The sequence below is a fragment of the Delphinapterus leucas genome, chromosome 6 (genome assembly GCF_059928025.1).
Source record: "Delphinapterus leucas isolate spDelLeu-1000000601 "Yukka" chromosome 6, BTC_Dleu_Yukka2, whole genome shotgun sequence".
Classification (NCBI taxonomy): domain Eukaryota; kingdom Metazoa; phylum Chordata; class Mammalia; order Artiodactyla; family Monodontidae; genus Delphinapterus; species Delphinapterus leucas.
The window spans coordinates 81,536,633-81,555,167 of NC_143134.1; the positions used below are offsets into that span (position 1 = coordinate 81,536,633).

General features: G+C 40.9%; 1 protein-coding gene across 10 annotated transcripts in view; it reads left to right on the forward strand.

Annotated features, from left to right (window-relative positions):
* GCNT1 (glucosaminyl (N-acetyl) transferase 1) overlaps window positions 1–18,535 on the forward strand; it is a 199,124-nt gene that overhangs the window by 29,645 nt on the left and 150,944 nt on the right. For 8 of the 10 annotated variants that reach the window (XR_002644495.3, XR_002644489.3, XR_002644494.3 and 5 more), the window contains exon 3: window positions 16,251–16,344. The exons of the other annotated variants lie outside the window; for them this stretch is intronic. The gene's annotated coding sequence lies outside the window, so the exon portion shown is untranslated. The remainder of the gene's footprint in view (window positions 1–16,250; window positions 16,345–18,535) is intronic. 10 annotated transcript variants of the gene reach the window in all.

The window sequence follows — 18,535 nt, forward strand, 5'->3', positions numbered from 1 at the left end:
TGTGTCATTTAAAGCTTCTGTTTCCTTATTTATTTTCACTTTGGATGATCTGTCCATTGGTGTAAGTGAGGTGTTAAAGTCCCCCAATATTATTGTGTTACTATTGATTTCCTTTTATAGCTGTTAGCAGTTGCCTTATGTATTGAGGTGCTCCTATGTTGGGTGCATATATATTTATAATTGTTATTTTTTTTCTTGGGTTGATCCCTTGATCATAATGCAGTGACCTTCCTTGTCTCTTGTAACGTTCTTTATTTTAGTAACATTCTTTATTTTAAAGTCTATTTTATCTGATATGAGTATTGCTATTCCAGCTTTCTTTTGATTTCCATATGCATGGAATATCTTTTTCCATCCCCTCACTTTCAGTCTGTATGTGTCCCTAGATCTGAAGTGGGTCTCTTGTAGACAGCATATATGTGGGTCTTGTTTTTGTATCCATTCAGCAAGCCTGTGTCTTTTGGTTGGAGCATGTAATCCATTCATGTTGAAGGTAATTATCGATATGTATGTTCCTTTTACCATTTTCTTAATTGTTTTGGGTTTGTTTTTGTAGGTCCTTTGTGTTTCCCACTTAGAGAAGTTCCTTTCCCATGTTAGGGAAGTTTTCAACTATAATCTCTTCAAATATTTTCTCGGGCCCTTTCTCTCTCTCCTCTCCTTCTGGGACCCCTGTAATGCGAATGTTTTTGTGTTTAATGTTGTCCCAGAGGTCTCTTAGGCTGTCTTCATTTCTTTTCATTCTTTGTTGTTTATTCTCTTCTATAGCAGTGAATTCTAGCGTTCTGTGTTCCAGGTCACTTATCCGTTATTCTGCCTCAGTTATTGTGCTATTGTTTCCTTCTAGTGTATTTTTCATTTCAGCTATTTTATTGTTTATCTCTGGTTGTTCTTTCATTCTTCTAGGTCTTTGTTAAACATTTCTTGCATCTTCTTGATCTTTGCCTCCATTCTTTTTCCGAGATCCTGGATCATCTTCACTATCATTATTCTGAATTCTTTTTCTGGAAGGTTGCCTATCTCCACTTCATTTAGTTATTTTTCTGGGGTTTTTTCTTTTTCCTTCATCTGTGTTTCTGTGAATGTGTTTTTTGTTCCACAGGCTACAGGATTGTAGTTCTTCTTGCTTCTGCTGTCTGCCATTTGGTGATCTCCTTTTCTTTTTTTTTTTTTTGTGGTATACGGGCCTCTCACTGTTGTGGCCTCTCCCGTTGCGGAGCACAGGCTCTGGATGCGCAGGCTCAGCGGCCATGGCTCACGGGCCTTGCCGCTCCGCGGCGTGTGGGATCTTTCTGGACCGGGGCACAAACTCGTGTCCCCTGCATCGGCAGGCGGACTCTCAACCGCTGCGCCACCAGGGAAGCCCTCCTTTTCTTTTTAAAACTGCTTCTCTTACACATCACCATTGCGCCTTCCTTTCCGGCTTCCTTTGCTTCAGGCTTTCACTTGGTCAGCATGCATAGAAAGTAGGGATGCTTTTCTCTCCTATTTCCTGATATCTAAATCCTACCCATTTTTCAAGATTCAAGTTGGTTGTAACTGAGGAAGCTTTCCTGGATCCTTTCTTTTCCTCTGTATGGACTTACAGCTTTCCCCTCTGTAGTGCAGACTGGGGTGTATTTCATGGGTCCTACCAAGGCTGTGCGCAGAAATGGTAGGTTTTATCTACCCTTTCCGGCCATCAGGTGCTGTGTCCCTGGCTGTGCCTCAGGGGAGAAAGTGATGGCAATTGAATGAATACTATTTCCAGTCATGAATGAAATGCAAGAGTTATTTATTTATTTTTATTTTATTTTTATTTACTTAATTTTGGTGACATTGGGTCTTCGTTGCTGTGCACGGGCTTTCTCTAGTTGCGTCGAGTGGGGGCTACTGTTCTTTGAGGTGTGATGGATTCTCACTGCAGTGGTGTCTCTTGTTGCAGAGCGAGGGCTCTAGGTGTGTGGGCTTCAATAGTTGTGGCCTGCGGGCTCAGTAGTTGTGGTGCACAGGCTTAGTTGCTCCATGGCATGTGGGATCGTCCCGGACCAGGGCTCGAACCTGTGTCCGCTGCATTGGCAGACAGATTCTTAACCACTGCACCACCAGGGAAGTCCCAAGAGTTAATTATTTAAATGACATTTCCTCCCACAGTAGTATAATGAGTAAGTGAAAGAAAATTCTGTAGAACTTTTCATGCCATTAATTCAGGCATGGAGAACCTTTATTTGTTTTAATGTGAGACTAAACAGTTAATGAAAATGTAAAAGGGTATAAATGGAAGAAATTTTAATAACCATTTTGTTTACGAAGACTTGAGAATATTGATTTATGCTAGTTATGTTTAAAAACTGATTAACTATCCTTATAGCTCTTAATTTTATCACTACCTTTAAGACTAGAAAAATGTAGCCTTTATTTTAATAACTATAAATGCACATTTTTAAAAAAAAACAGGTATTTCCACAAGAGTGGAACTATCAAAAAGCTCTTAGAACTATCAAAGGTCTTAGATTTAAAATCGGTCATAATTTTCATCGGTGCTGGCAGAAGGCATAAGACTCCTGGGCCAAAGACAAAGGACAGTTTACTACCTATAGCAATAACAGAGCAGAGTATTGGCATTTTTCATGTAGGTTCCTGAGCCCCAGTTCCCCCAGAGCAATATGAACAGAGCCATATGGTACCTACACAGGCAGTGGGTTGCATTACAGGAAAGGAACCCTGAGCTTAGGGAACCTGAATCTTTTATGGTGGGCAATAAGCCTACCTTCCCTTTGTTCCCAGAGATATTATCTTTATTATCTCAACAGTAAGCACACTTGCCCTTTGGTAGGGACGAAAGCACTCTCTATCTTTCAAGGCTGTTTGCTATACGAATAGCCTTAAAAATAGCCCAGAACAAAAGGGCAGTTAGTGCCTTACTCTGCAAGATGTGCAGAAATTCGAGGGACCCATGGAGAATTGTCTCCCAACAAAGAATTGTAGTTATAAAAGGTAGCAGTCCTCTACCAATGCCCCCCAGAACTTCCTGCTCCCTAGAACCCCATCGTGCAATAGAAATATGATGTGAGCCACGTGTAATTTTCTACTAGCTGCATTTAAAAAAAGCAAAAAGAAACTTATAAAATTAATTTTAATATTGTATGTGACCCAGTATATCCAAAATTTAATCATTTTAATAGTTAAGCAGTATAAAAACGTTTTAATGAGATATTTTAAAAAGCTTTTTTATTTGAATTTTTTTAATTTTCTTTTTTTTGCGGTACGCGGGCCTCTCACTGTTGTGGCCTCTCCCGTTGCGGAGCAACAGGCTCTGGACGCGCAGGCTCAGCGGCCATGGCTCACGGGCGCAGCCGTTCCGCGGCATGTGGGATTTTCCCGGACCGGGGCACGAACCCGTGTCCCCTGCATCGGCAGGGGGACTCTCAACCACTGCGCCACCCGGGAAGCCCTCTTTGAGTTTTATTGAAATGTAGTTGACATATATCACTGTATAAGATACACAGCCTGGGGACTTCCCGGGTGGCGCAGTGGTTAAAAATCCGCCTGCCAGTGCAGGGGTACGGGTTCGAGCCCTGGTCCGGGAAGATCCCACACACCGCAGGGCATCTAAAGCCTGTGCGCCACAACTACTGAAGTCTGCGCACCTAGAGCCCGTGCTCTGCAACAGGAGAAGCCACCGCAAGAAGCCCGCCCACTGCAATGAAGAGTAGCCCCTACTCACTGCAACTAGAGAAAGCCCACGCGCAGCAATGATGACCCAACACAGCCAAAAATAAATAAATTAATTAAATAAATTAAAAAAAAAGATACGCGGCCTGATGATTTTCCTTTACATACATCACAAGATGATTAATACATAGGTTTAGTGAACATCCATCATCTCATATGGATACAAAATTAAATTAAAAAATATATTTTCCTTGTGATGAGAACTCAGGATTTCCTTCCTTAACAGCGTTCATCTATGATGTGCAGCAGTGTTCATTATATCTATCATGTTGTGCATTGCTTCCCCAGGACTTATTTGTCTTGTAACTGGAAGTTTGTTCCTTTTGACCACCTTCATCCAATTCCCCCACCTCCGATAACCATAAATGTGAACTCTTTGTCTCTGATGTTTGTGTTTGTAACCACAAAAATGATGTCTTTTTCTATGAGATTTTTTGCTTCTTTGCTTTTGAACTGACATACCGCACTGTGTTAGTTCTTAAAATACAGCAAAGTGATATTTCTGTATATTTCAAAATGATCACCATGATAAGTCTGGTTACCATCTGTCAGAATACAAGGATAGTACATAACTATTGACTATATTGACATTCCTCTTTGAGGCCATTGATCCTGGACTTCTGTTTGCTGAGAGAATTTTTATTACACATTTAACTTCATTACTAATGATTGGTCTGTTCAGATTGTCTTTCTTTCTGATTCAGTCTCAGCAGGTTGTATGTTTCTAGAAATTTGTCCGTTTCTCCTAGGTTGTCCAATTTGTTGGCATAACTGTTTGTTTTGTAATATATTTTGAAATCAGGAAGTGTGATGCCTAATGAGGTATTAAAATGATGCCTTTGTCTAATACATGTGCTACAATAAAACAGGAATATCTTACACAATGCAGCCATCACAGCTAAATGGAGTCCTACCAGAAAAAATATGTTTAATGTAAAGACATTTTACACTCCTTCAAGTTTTAAAATTTAATTTTAATTAATTAAAATAAAATAAATTTTTTTCCTTAGTTAGGCTAGCTACATTTCAGTTTCTCAATAGCCACATGTGACTAGTGGCTTCCATATTGGACAGCATAGCCCTAGAGGTAACCATTTTCAACTTTTCACATATTTCTTTGAGTCTCTATTTCCATATCTTTAAATAACTTGCTTATACTGTTTCTTTATTTTTCAGTTGTAAAGTCTTCCTATTGACTTTCTACTGTTAAAGAAGATTTAATTCTCTTTTATTTCCAAACCCTCTTGCTATGTGTTCACTTCACAGCCCAGTTTCCCATCCTCCCGATCAGTGATTCTGAAAACTTGTTTTACACTCTTAAAAATTATTGAAGATCACAAAGAGCTTTTGTTTATACGTGATATGTTTATCAGCACTTAGCCTGTTAGAAATTAAGACTGAGAAAAAATTAAATATTTATGTAAAAAAACAATGATAAGTTCTTTGCATATTATCATAAGTAATATTTTTTTAATGAAAACCCTTTCATAAAAATTTGTGAGAAGAGTAATAACATTTTATATTTTTGCAAATCTCTTTAATGTTTGCCTTAATAGAAAACAGCCTAATAGAAACGAGAAAATACTTGCCTCTGAACTCATTCTGAAGACAAATCACGTAGTATGTAGCCTCTGGAAAACTGCACTGTATACTTGTAGTAAGAATATGGGAGTAAAAAGGGTGAATGATATCCTAGTATTATTATGAAAATAGTTTCAAGATTCTCTGTATATTATCATAATTTTTTCAGACCATGACTCAATGTTTATATTACTATGACCACGTATTAGCTGAGCTATAGCAGCGTAAGCTGAGTTAAGCAGCATACCATGGATTTTTTTTTAATTGCACTTTTTTGTTTTCCTTAGAGATAATGCCTTCTTTTCATATATGTATATTTTTTTACTACGTACATTTTACTTATTCAATTCTGAACTCTATGTTAGTTGTCAAAATCTCTTCAAAATACGTTCTTTTACAGCAGGTATTTTCTCCCTTTTGTCTTAAATATCTTCTGTAGCCATTCGACTTGGTTCAGTTAAGACTGGTTTTTTCCTAGGACCCCTGCATATCCTAGGATTGCTTTTCCTCAGAATCCTGGGAATTTCTGTTGCCTCTCTTTTATATTGGATCCCTGATTATTAGGTCCCCCGTCTTTTTCTTGATATGCAGTACAGTCGTCCCTCAGTATCAGCGGGTGGGTGTGGGTGTGGTGGGGATTGGTTCCAGAACCCCCGAGGGTACCAAAACCTGCCAGTGCTCCAGTCTCTTGTATAAAATGATGTAGTATTTGCAGGTAACCTACACATATACTCCTGTATACTTTCAGTCATCTCTAGACTATTACCTGGTACAATGTAAACGCTATGTAAATAGTTGTAAGTACAATGTAAATAGTTGCTGGAGAATGGCAGATTCAAGTTTTGCTTTTGCATCTTTCTAGAATGTTTTTCCCCAATTTTTTTTTCTTAATGATACAGTGGACAACTCAGTCTACATTTCTTTTTACAGTAGTGCTAGTTTTTTTTTTTTTTTAAGACCATTATTTATTTACTTATTGGCCGTGCCGTGTATCTTGTGGGATCTTAGTTCCTTGACCAGGGATCAAACCCGTGCCCCCTGCAGTGGAAGTGCAGAGTCGTAACCACTGGTTTGCCAGGGAATTCCCCCAAATATTTTTGATTTGAGGTTAATTGAATTCAAGGATATAGAACCCACAGATACAGGGCCCACGGATATGGAGGGCCAACTGTATAGTATAAACTTGGGGGCCAGATTGTGTAGGTTTGAGTCTTAGCTCTCCCACTTACTAGGTATGTGACTGATACTGTGATTTATAATAAATATGTAAGTCTATCTTGTCTAATGTGTCATTTAAAGCTTGTGTTTCCTTATTAATTTTCTGTCTGGATGATCTGTCCATTGCTGTAATTGGGGTGTTAAAGTCCCCCACAATTATTGTGTTACTGTTGATTTCTCCTTTTATGGCTGTTAGCATTTGCCTTATGTATTGAGGTGCTCCTATGCTGGGTGCATAAATATTTATAATTGTTATATCTTCTTCTTGAATTGATCCCTTGATCATTATGTAGTGCATGGAATATCTTTTTACACCTCCTCACTTTCAGTCTGTATGTATCCTTAGGTCTGAAGTGGGTCTCTTGTAGACAGCATATATAGGGGTCTTGTTATTGTGTCCGTTCAGCCAGTCTGTGTCTTTTGGTTGGAGCATTTAAGGTAATTATTGATATGTATATACCTATTACCATTTTCTTAATTGTTTTGGGTTTGTTTTTGTAGGTCTTTTCTTCTCTTGTGTTTCCCTCGTAGAGAAGTTTCTTTGGCATTTGTTGGTGGTGCTGAATTCTCTTAGCTTTTGCTTGTCTGTAAAGGTTTTAATTTCTCTGTCGAATCTGAATGAGATCCTTGCTGGGTAGAGTAATCTTTGTTGTAGGTTTTTCCCTTTCATCACTTTAAATATATCCTGCCACTCTCTTCTGGCCTGCAGAGTTTCTACTGAAAAATAAGCTGATAACCTTATGGGGTTTCCCTTGTATGTTATTTGTTGCTTTTCCCTTGATGCTTTTAATACTTTTTCTTTGAGTTTAATTTTTGTTAGTTTGATTAATATGTCTCAGCGTGTTTCTCCTTGGGTTTATCCTGTGTGGGACTCTCTGTGCTTCCTGGACTTGGGTGGCTATTTCCTTTTCCATGTTAAGGAAGTTTTCAACTCTAATCTCTTCAAATATTTTCTCAGACCCTTTCTCTTTCTTTTCTTTTTCTGGGACCCCTATAATTTGAATGTTGGGTGTTTAATGTTGTCCCAGAGGTCTCTGAGATTTTCCTCAGTTCTTTTCATTCTTTTTTCTGTATTCTGCTCCTTGGAAGTTATTTCCACCATTCTGTCTTCCAGTTCACTTATTCATTCTGCCTCAGTTATTCTGCTGTTGATTCCTTCTAGTGTATTTTTCATTTCATTTACTGTGTTGTTCATCACTGTTTGTTCTTTAGTTCTTCTAGGTCCTTATTAAACATTTCTTGTATTTTCTCGATCTGTGCCTCCATTTGATTTCCGAGATTTTGGATCATCTTTACTGTCATTACTCCGAATTATTTTTCAGGTAGATTGCCTATGTCCTCTTCATTTATTTTTCTTGTAGGTTTTTACCTTGCTCCTTCGTCTGTAACGTATTTCTCTGCCATCTCATTTTTGTTGATGGGTTGGGCTGTGTTCCTCTCTTGCTGGTTGTTTGGCCTGAGGTGTCCAGCACTGGAGTTTGCAGTCAGTTGGGTGGAGCCATGTCTTGGTGCCGAGATGGGAACCTCTGGGAGGGCCGACACTGATTAATATTCCCTAGGGCTTGAAGTTATATGTTAGTCCAGTGGCTTGGACTTGGCATTCCCACCACAGGGACTCAGGCCTGACCCATGGCCTGGGAACCAAGACCCCACAAGCCGTGCAGCGTGGCAAAAAAGAAAAAAAGATAACCCCCCCCTGAAAACAGACAACAAATGAAAAAGATCAGAAGAATAACAAAGATTAAAAAACAGAATAAAATTAGAAAAATAAAAAATATTAGAAAAAATAAAAATTAAACAACAACAAAACAAAGCGCAAGAGCAAAAAAAAAGAGAAAGAATTAAAAAATAAAAACTCACTGGTGGCTCTGCTGTCAGTGTCCTTGCCCCCATGTGAGCCACATCCAACCCCCGCCTGCCCAGGAGGGCCTCCAAGACCTCTAGGTAGGTCTCTGGATCCACTGTATCAGCCCCACCTCTGCATGTTTTCCTTTCACCAGCATCTGCTCCTGAAGCTGACCTGGAGTATATGAGCCCGTGTAGGCCAGCTGGGGTGCAGGCTTCCATGGGCACGTCCACAGGGGCCGACATAGCTGGAAGAGGCTTTGGGGGTGCGACACAGCTATAGGAGGCTCTGTCAGGGGTGGTGGTCCCCCAAAGGTCCCCTCCTGTCCCTGCCGATCCCCCCACCATGAGTGGGTCCCCCTGAGTGTGGGAACCTCTCCTCCTCCCATCCAACCCCAGGTCACCGGCCCCATCCCGTCTCCACCCATCCTCCCCCCTCTTCCCTCCCTTGTCCCACCTGGCTGTGCCGGGACCCCTCCTGTACCCCTAAGTGTCTGAGGTCCTCCTCCAGTGTCCAGCAGGCGCTCCGACGCACCCCTGTCATACTTATGAGGAGATGTGAACTCCACATCCTCCTACTCTGCCCTCTTGACTCTGCCCCTCTCCCTAAGAGCTCATTTTTATTCTCTGTTCCTTTTTCATAGTCTCTTGTTCTTGTTTCATGGCTGCACTAGTTTCTCTTATGCCTTTGCCGATAATAGCACTAGGATTTTGTTGTTGCAGTTTTCATCTCTTGATCCAGAATATTTAATGGATACAGATTCCTCCCATTGCAGTATCCCTGCCCCCTTGCAATTGATTTTGCTTGTCTTCCTATCCAGAAGTAGAACCTTACTTCCTCTGGAATCATGGCTGGCCTGGTGACTTTCTCTGACTAATAGAAGGTGACAGAAGTGATGTTGTGTATATTCTGGAGCTTAGCCCTTATGAGGCTTTGGAGCTGCTGTGTTCTCTTGGTATGCTGCCATGCAGCTGCCAAGTAAGGAATCTTGTCCAGACTAGCAGATGGTGAGAGGCACCCCAGCTAGCATCCAGTGCCATGTGCAGATGTGAACAATCTGTATGGAACCCTCCAACCCAGACAGTCCTCCAAATGCATGCAGCTGCCTAGGTGAGCCCAGGTAAAGCCAGAAGGACTGCCCAACCAATTCTAAAAGTAGTGAGAAATAATAAATTGTTGTTCTTTTCAGTCATCAGGAATTGTGGTTGATTATATAGAAATAGTTAACTGATACTCTCCTCTGTTTTTTCTGTTTGTTCTGATCTCTTTTGTGTCATGAGCTTTTCTTGGATATCGGGTAGTTCTCTCTTATCTGAGGCTGAAGCCTGGGGGATATATATGCCTGCCTGCCAGTGTTCTGGAAATGAGGACCTGTGACTTAATTCCCTTGTTTTCAGGTTGGTACTCCTGCCCTCAGCTGTGCCTTGTACCCTCCAGGTCAGATACCCTCTGTTTCACATTTTCCAGAGCTTTTCACTGAGGCCTGGAAGGGTATTTACTGGGTTATGAAGAATAGGGGTCTGGGAGTCTTAAAAGCCTTTTAAGTAGATTTTCACTCAGTGGAGTTTAACTCCACTTCACACCGCTTCCAGAGGAGTTGTGTTGCCAGTTCTGGAGCCTTCTGAGGAGGAGCAGATGGCTGATGGTGGGAGGTGCGGGGTAGGGGGAGCTGTGCTGTAAGTTGAGTTGCCTCGCAGCTTTCTCCTCTGCCTGCTTCAGGGTCAGCTTTCTGAGATCTCCAAGTCAGTTACCACTCAGTCCCTCTAGCTTTCAAAAGTTTGGTGCCATTTCCTCAGTTCTTTGAGGGGTTTAATCATTTACTATAATTTCGTCTTTAAACAGCATGTTCTTTTTGTTAGACTGTCTAAAATAGGATAGCCCTTGCTGCAAGTGTAGAGAACTGGTGACAGAACCCTTCTCTGACATTCAAAAGGGAGAGAGGATAGATGTTCAATTTTTAGCAGAGGAACGTGGGCTTCACTTGAGACTCGAGACTTTCTTTCTTTCGACAAACATAACCAAGCAATTCTCTGTGCTGCATTCTGTGTCTGGCTGTAGGACATGGGGGTCTGAAGAAGTGAGACATGGGCCCTCTTCTCCCTCCATCACACCATCTGGCTTTAGTTGGTGTAGAAAGCGCCCTTTCCCAAGGGAGCATAGGAAACATGGTCCAGTTTGGTTATAGAAAGTCCCCAGTTGCCTATGTTTCCTTGGCTGGAGCCCAGGGAAACTCTGGGATGCATTCTGGGAGACAACGACCTAAACTGTGGAGTTTGGTGCTGAGGTATGGGGACCCCAAGAGCTGTTCCTGGCCAGTCTGGAGAGGCAGGCATTGTGGAGTCTCAGGAGTTCGTTTTAACATGAGGCCTCAGAGAAGCCAGGGGGTTCACCGCAGCGAGTCACAGACAGCAGCTAGGCAGCAGAGAGCATCCTTCAGTCAGGGCACAGCTGTCAGGAGACAGAGACCGGGTACCCTTGGATGACGTGCGGCCATGGAGGTGCAGGTGGCAGAAAGAACCCCACCCTGGTTGGCAAGGCCTCTGCCTTGGGATCTTACCTGCTTCCCACTCCTTCCATTGGCCTGCTTCAGGGTGGCATTTGGGCACCGTGGCTTGAGTCATGATCCTCTGAGATACTTGCATGGCCTTGGCATCAACCATAATAGAGTATTTTCCTTTCGTCTCAGCCTCTGGGCCACAGAACAGTAGTCCTTGTAGAGTCTGAAATTGAGCCCCGGAGGAGTATTCAGTGAAACTAAAGAGTGACTGAACTTAGACCATGCTTCCTGCTGCAGAAGGGCAATAGGTTGTGAACCCTGATTTATCGATCCAGCTATTTGTTTATGCAGGCACACAGATGTGTGCACATACACGGTGTGTACACGTGTGTGTGTACTTTTTTTTTTTTTTTACAATTTTTATTTATTTAATTTATTATTTTTGGCTGCATTGGATCTTCGTTTTTGCACCTGGGCTTTCTCTAGTTGTGGCGAGTGGGGGCTGCTCCTCATTGCGGTGCATGGGCTCCCCACTGCGGTGGCTTCTCTTGTTGTTGTGGCTTACGGGCTCAGTAGTTGTGGCTTGCGGGCTCTAGAGCTCAGGCTCAGTAGTTGTGGCGCACAGGCTTAGTTGCTCCGCGGCGTGTGGGATCTTCCCGGCCCAGGGCTCGAACCCGTGTCCCCTGCATTGGCAGGCAGATTCTTAACCACTGCACCACCAGGGAAGGCCAGTGTGTACTTTTTTAAGAAAGAATATTTCCAGTACTTAAAAAATGGTACAATAGGCAATAGGTAGAGAGAATTATTCTTATCTATAGTAGTTTTATTTGGATTTAAACCAGAATTACTTTGGTGGAAATTGTTGAAGAAAAGAATTTACCTTTTTAACTTCTCCTTTCTTTTATTATAGTTGACAGTTATATCTGTCAGCTTTAACCTTAACAAAGGTTAACAAAGCTAACCAGTACAGAGCCCTTCCTATCTCTCTTTTTTTTTTTTAATTTATTTTTTTTGGCTGCCTTCAGTTTTTGTTGCTGTGCGTGGGCTTTCTCTAGTTGCAGTGAGCGGGGGCTACTCTTCATTGTGGTGCGTGGGCTTCTCATTGCGGTGGCTTCTCTTGTTGCAGAGCACGGGCTCTGGGCACAGGGGCTTCAGTAGTTGTGGCTCACGGGTTCTAGAGCTCAGGCTCAGTAGTTGTGGCACGTGGGCTTAGTTGCTCTGCGGCATGTAGGATCTTCCCAGACCAGGGATTGAACCTGTGTCCCTTGCATTGACAGGCAGATTCTTAACCACTGTACCAACAGGGAAGTCCCTTTTTTACTTTTTAAAATTTAATTTTTAATTGAAGTATAGTTGACATGGTGTGATATAAGTTACAGGTATACATTATAGTGATTCACAGTTTTTAAAGGTTATGCTGCATTTATAGTTATTTTAAAATATTGACTATATTCCCTGTGTTGTACAATGTATCCTTGTAGCTTACTTTTTACATAATAGTTTGTACCTCTTAATCCCTACCCCTATAATGCCTCTCCCCTCATCCCTCTCCCCACTGGTAACCACTAGTTTGTTGTCTATATCTGTGAGTTTATTTCTTTTTTGTTATATTCACTAGTTTGTTGTATTTTTTGTTTATTTTTTAAATTAATTTTTATTGGAGTATAGTTGCTTTACGATGTTGTGTTAGTTTCTACTGTATAGCAAAGTGAATCAGCTACACGTATACATGTATCCCCTCATTTTTGGCTTTCCTTCCCATTTAGGTCACCATAGAGCATCGAGTAGAGTTCCCTGTGCTATACAGTAGGTTCTCATTAGTTATTTATATTTTATACAGAGTATCAGTAGTGTATATATGTCCATTCCAATCTCCCAACTCCTCCCACCCCCTGTTGTATTTTTTAGATTCCACATGTAAGTGATATCATACAGTATGTGTCTTTCTTTGTCTGACTTATTTCACTTAGCATAATGCCCTCCAAGTCCGTCCACGTTGTTGCTGATGGCAGGGTTTCATTCGTTTTTATGGCTGAGTAGTATACCCCCCTCCCCATCCCCAACATCTTCATCCATTCATGTGTTGATAGACACTATCTCTTTGTCTAGGAGTCTTAGGTGTAATTAGAGGCTGAACGAGGAAATCCTGATTGTTCTTAGAGGTGTGTACGTATGTATGTGAATAGTCATGTAAATATGGTAAATCCTTTTCCTTCCAAATTCTGAATATGTTATGTCATATTAATTTATAATAAAATATATATTATTCCCCCTCCCTCCCTCTTCCTGCTTTGCCTTTCTATTATTAAAAAAGAAATTAAGGAGAAGATAGCCTGAGCCACATGTAGCTCATTTCTTTAAACATTTTGTTTCATTTTCTTCTTTATATGGTGATAGTTTTCTAAATTAAACTAGTAAGTGTGTGATTGAGATGAATATCATCATTTTGGACTTGGTTCGTTTTAAAATACGGAGGCAAAAAGAAACGAAATCAAGTTAGTTGTAGTGAGGTGGATGGATCTAGAGTCTGTCATACAGAGTGAAGTAAGTCAGAATGAGAAAAACAAATACCATATGCTAATGCATATATATGGAATCGAAAAAAAAATGGTTCTGATGAACCTAGGGGCAGGGCAGGAATAAAGACGCAGACGTAGAGAATGGACTTGAAGACACGGGGTCGGGTGGGGGGAGGCTAAGCTGAGACGAAGTGAGAGCGTGGCATGGACATATATAGACTCCCAAATGTAAAAGAGATAGCTAGTGGGAAGCAGCTGCATCGCATGGGGAGATCAGCCCGGTGCTTTGTGACCACCTAGAGGGGTAGGATAGGGAGGGTGGGAGGGAGGCGCAAGAGGGAGGGGATATGGGGATATATGTATATGTATAGCTGATTTACTTTGTTATACAGCAGAAAGTAACACAACATTGTAAAGCAATTACACTCCAATAAAGATGTAAAAATAAATAAATAAAATACAGAGGCACGTGCTAGTCATATCTAGTAGATTTTAATTTTGAAATGCCGCTATAGCACTTATTTTTTTACGTTGTAAGGTCTCCTGATGTTTCTTACTTATTCCAAGCTGAAATCTAGATCTGATGATCAGTGGTGTTTGGACTTCTCTTACGTGCATCTCCTCATCTATTTATCACTGTGCAAACAAGCCTGCATTAGTTGTAGTCTTTACTTCTACTGTATGTTTTTGATCAATTGAGCTCATTACCATTGAGCTGTTGAATGCAAAGAGCACTTGGTGGAAGAATAAAATGAGAAAGAGGCCTTTTGCTTGGAACAGCAATGTAATTCTAAACACCCCCTATGGCCAGTTATGTGATGCTGGTCAAAGTGCACAACCCCTGTGTTTCAACACCCATCTCTGCCATTGCTCTGTGCTCCTAGTATAGTGTTATTGAATCTCGTGGAAAACAGTGTTTAAGTTATTAATACTGATGCTCTTCCAAGCTAAGCCACGGATTACACTATGATTGATTTTGTCATCATATCATGATTCTGATTTCTTTCGAGTCAATAATAATTATTTCCTCAACCCCCTTCATTTGCTTTTCTTCAGTGTAGTTATTACAGATTCACCCCAAACTCTGCCAGGTGCTTACACTGGCTTTCAATATGCTGATTCCCATCAGTTATTCCATCCATTTCGTCTTCTTGAAGACATCTCTTCCAGGGCCTTCTGACCCACTTCCATCTTCTATATTTGCCTGTGGCCTATTACACACACACCCTAGGGTGTTCCTTTACTGTCCTGCTGGTATTTCCTTTCCTTCCTTCTGGTATTGTGATACAGTTTCTGATTCTAATGTTTCCTCTTTCTTGGTTTATACTTTAGTTTTGATGGAGCTCATCCTCCAGTAGCTTCCTGAAAAAGGATGCATAATGGTAAATATTTTGAAGCCTTGCCTTTCTTAATATGTAAAATGTTTTTATTTTATCCTTAATTTACTTAGTAGTTCATCTGGTTCTAAGAATTCTTATCTGGAATTCAGTTTCTTTTAGTACTTTGGAGGCGTTGCTCCATTATCATCTGGCTTCTTGGTTAGTTTTTATGAAGTATGAAGACATTTTGCTTCTGAATATTTTTCATGTGGATTATTACACCATCCGCCCCCCCCGAAACCTACATGATAACTCTTCTTACCTTTTTACCAGTGTTCTGATATTTCATGATTAGTACGTATGTCTTGGTGTGGGTCTGTTTTCACCCATTATGTTGGTATTCCAAGGGGCTTTTCAATCCGGAAACCATCCCTTTGTTTTGAAATACAGTCTTGAATTATTTAATTGATTTAATTATTTACTTCCATTTTTTCTGTTTTCTCTTTTTGGAGGTACAGTTCGGATGGTGGATCTCCTGGTCTGGTTCTCTAAAGTACTATATTTTTTTCTCTAATTTTCCATCAGTTAGTTTGCCTATTTGCTTAACCTCTCGAGAGTTTTTCTCAACTTTATTTTCCAATGCTTCTATTGAGTTTTTCAGTTTTTGCTGTCATGTTATTAAGTTTTAAGAGCTTTTTATTTGCCAGGTGTTCTGTTTATGTGGTTTCTTGTTTGTTCTAATCATTGTTGTGAGGCAAACCACCCCAAACATAGTAACATAAAACATTGCTGTTTTATTTTTTGCTCACACATTCTGTGCGTCAGGAATTCAGTCAAGACTTGACTGACTAGGGGCTGGAGTCATCTGTGGCTTCTTCACTCACATGGCTGGCACCTGGGCTGGGATGAATTGAAGACTGGGTTCAGCTGGGACTGTTGACTTGGGTACCAATGTGTGGCCTCTCTGTGTGGCTTCTTGCAACATGAGAAGTGAACTTTCCCTCTGACGGGGAGCTTCTGGAGAGCACATTTTCCAAGACAGCCAGGTAGAAGCTACGTGGTTTTATATGACCTAATCTTGGTGGTCACGTAGTATCACTTCTGCCAAACTCCACACTGGTCAGTGTAAACATAAGGTTGTCCAAATTCAAGGGGAAGGGAGTTTTGACCACTTCTTGATTGAAGGGTGGGAAGATCACATTTCAGAAGAGCATATGATATGGTAGTATTTTTTTGCCTGTTTTTAGATAATACAGTCTGTCTTGCATATTGATTAATTGTATACAATACCTTTTCTTACCTCTCTGAGGATATTATTAGTAGTTTTCTTTTCCCTGTGCATAGTCTGTCTCCTTGAACATTTGGGGGGCATTCCCAATGTAAGCAGCATGATTAAGTCTTTTTCACTTGTCCTGGTTGGATTCCCTAGACAATAAACTCCTGCATTGGCTTGGCTCACAAAGTTCTGGGAGCTGACAGCTGGAAATAGGGAAGGAGTTGAGATCTCGATATTTATTGTCCTTGGGTTCACTTAGTCTGACTGTCTCCTCTTTTAGGAAAGGCATCAGTGTTCCAGTGAAGGACCTTTTCCAGGGCACTCACGATGACAGTTGCCAAGTCCTGTAGTAGGTCCTGGGTGAGGAAGCCTTGGTATGTATCTGGGACTTTTATTTTTCTTGCTATCTCAGAATTCATGAGCTTTGGTTATTTAGAATGGTTCTTATTGTTCAGTCATTGGCCTCATTGACTCTTCCCACTCCACATCCTTCAAGAAATCTATGTGATTTGTGAAATCTGAAGGTGAAGGAACACTGGGCCCAGCGGTATGAACCTCTGCCATATTTTTGTTATTTGTTTTTCATTTTTAAATTTTATTATTTTTTTATTTTATACATTTATTTATTTATTTTTGGCTGCATTGGGTCTTCATTGCTGGGCACGGGCTTTCTCTAGTTGCGGCGAGTGGGGGCTACTCTTTGTTGTGGGGTGCTGGCTTCTCATTGCCGTGGCTTCTCTTGTTGTGGAGCACAAGCTCTAGGTGCGTGGGCTTCAGTAATTGTGACACACAGGCTCAGTAGTTGTGGTGCATGGGCTTAGTTGCTCTGCCGTATGTGGGATCTTTCTGGACCAGGGCTCGAACCCATATCCTCTGAATTGGCAGGAGGATTTTTAACCACTGCACCACCAGGGAAGTCCCCTGTTATTTGTTCTTTAATATTTTCAATATTCTTTGTGTCTGCTTAAACTAAGTAATGTTTGATGACTGAAGTTCCATTGAAATAATATAGTATGTGGACATTTATGCCTCCCTTTAAACTTTTCCACATAGAAATCCCTTTCTTAATGAAATCTTATTTTCCCTTCACCTTCTCCTAACTCTTGGCCAAGTTTTGTTTAAGGGAATGTTCTATATCTTGAAGTTAGGCTAGTTAAATACTTTGAGTGATACATCATTGGAAGAAATGTATCTTCTCTATTCTCCATGGTGATAAATACACAAAAACAAAAGCATTATTAATAAAATAGACTTGTTTTCTCACACGTTTACCTACTTTACAGACACTTATCCATCGTGTTAAAACCTGAGACTAGTGATTTTACATTTTAAAAAGCATTTTTCAAAGCATGATGGATGTTTAGGATGTGGATGAGAATGGTAAAGACAAGGCTTTTTTGAGGTGAGATCTAAGTTTCTGGCCAGTTTCTTGAGGTGAGATCCACGTTTTTGGTCAGGAACTTGTATTTTCGGTATGAATTTTGGGGTGACTGTGAACTCACATTCTTTAAAAAAATCTGTTTAGGGTAGTTCTTCTACTTGTTTAAAAAACTCCACATGGGCTTCCCTGGTGGTGCAGTGGTTAAGAATCCTCCTGCCAAAGCAGGGCACACGGGCTCGAGCCCTGGTTCGGGAAGATCCCACATGCTACGGAGCAACTAAGCCTGTGCTCCACAACTACTGAGCCCGCAGGCCACAACTACTGAAGCCCACGTGCCTAGAGCCCATGCTCTGCAACAAGAGAAGCCACTGCAATGAGAAGCCCGTGCACCACAACGAAGAATAGCCCCCACTCGCCGCAACTAGAGAAAAGCCCGTGTGCAGCAACAAAGACCCAATGCGGCCAAAAATAAAAATAAATAAAAGAAACAAAAAAAAACTCCACAGGTGCTAGTCTTTTGTTTTTTGGTTGAGTTGTAAGAGTTCTTTATATATTCTGGATATTTATCAAATAAATGATTTGAAAACATTTTCTTTTATCCTGTGGGCTGTGTGTTTTTTTTTTTTTTTTTTTTTTTTTTTTTTTACTGTACACGGGCCTCTCCCATTGCGGAGCGCAGGCTCAGCGGCCATGGCTCACGGGCCTAGCCGCTCCGCGGCATGTGGGATCTTCCCGGACCAGGGCGTGAACCCGTGTCCCCTGCATCGGCAGGTGGACTCTCAACCACTGCGCCACCAGGGAAGCCCTGTTTTCACTTTTTTGATGGTGTTCTTTGAACCACAAAAGTTTAAAATTTTGATGGTTTAGTTAATCAATTGTTTTTTCTTTTATTGCTTGGGCTTTTGGTATCATATATAAGAATCCATTGCCAAATTCCAGGTCATGCAGATTTACCCCTGTTTTCTTTTTAGTTTTATAGTTTTAGCTCTTGTATTTAGATATTTTATCCATTTTTGAGGCATATGCTATTTTGTATATGCTGTGAGATAGGGATACAACCTCATTCTGTTGGATGCGGAAATCCAGTTGTACCAACACCATTTACTTAAAACACTGTTCTTTCCTCATTGAATTTTCTTGGTACCCATATCAAAAATCAGTTGACTGTAAATGTAAGAGTTTAT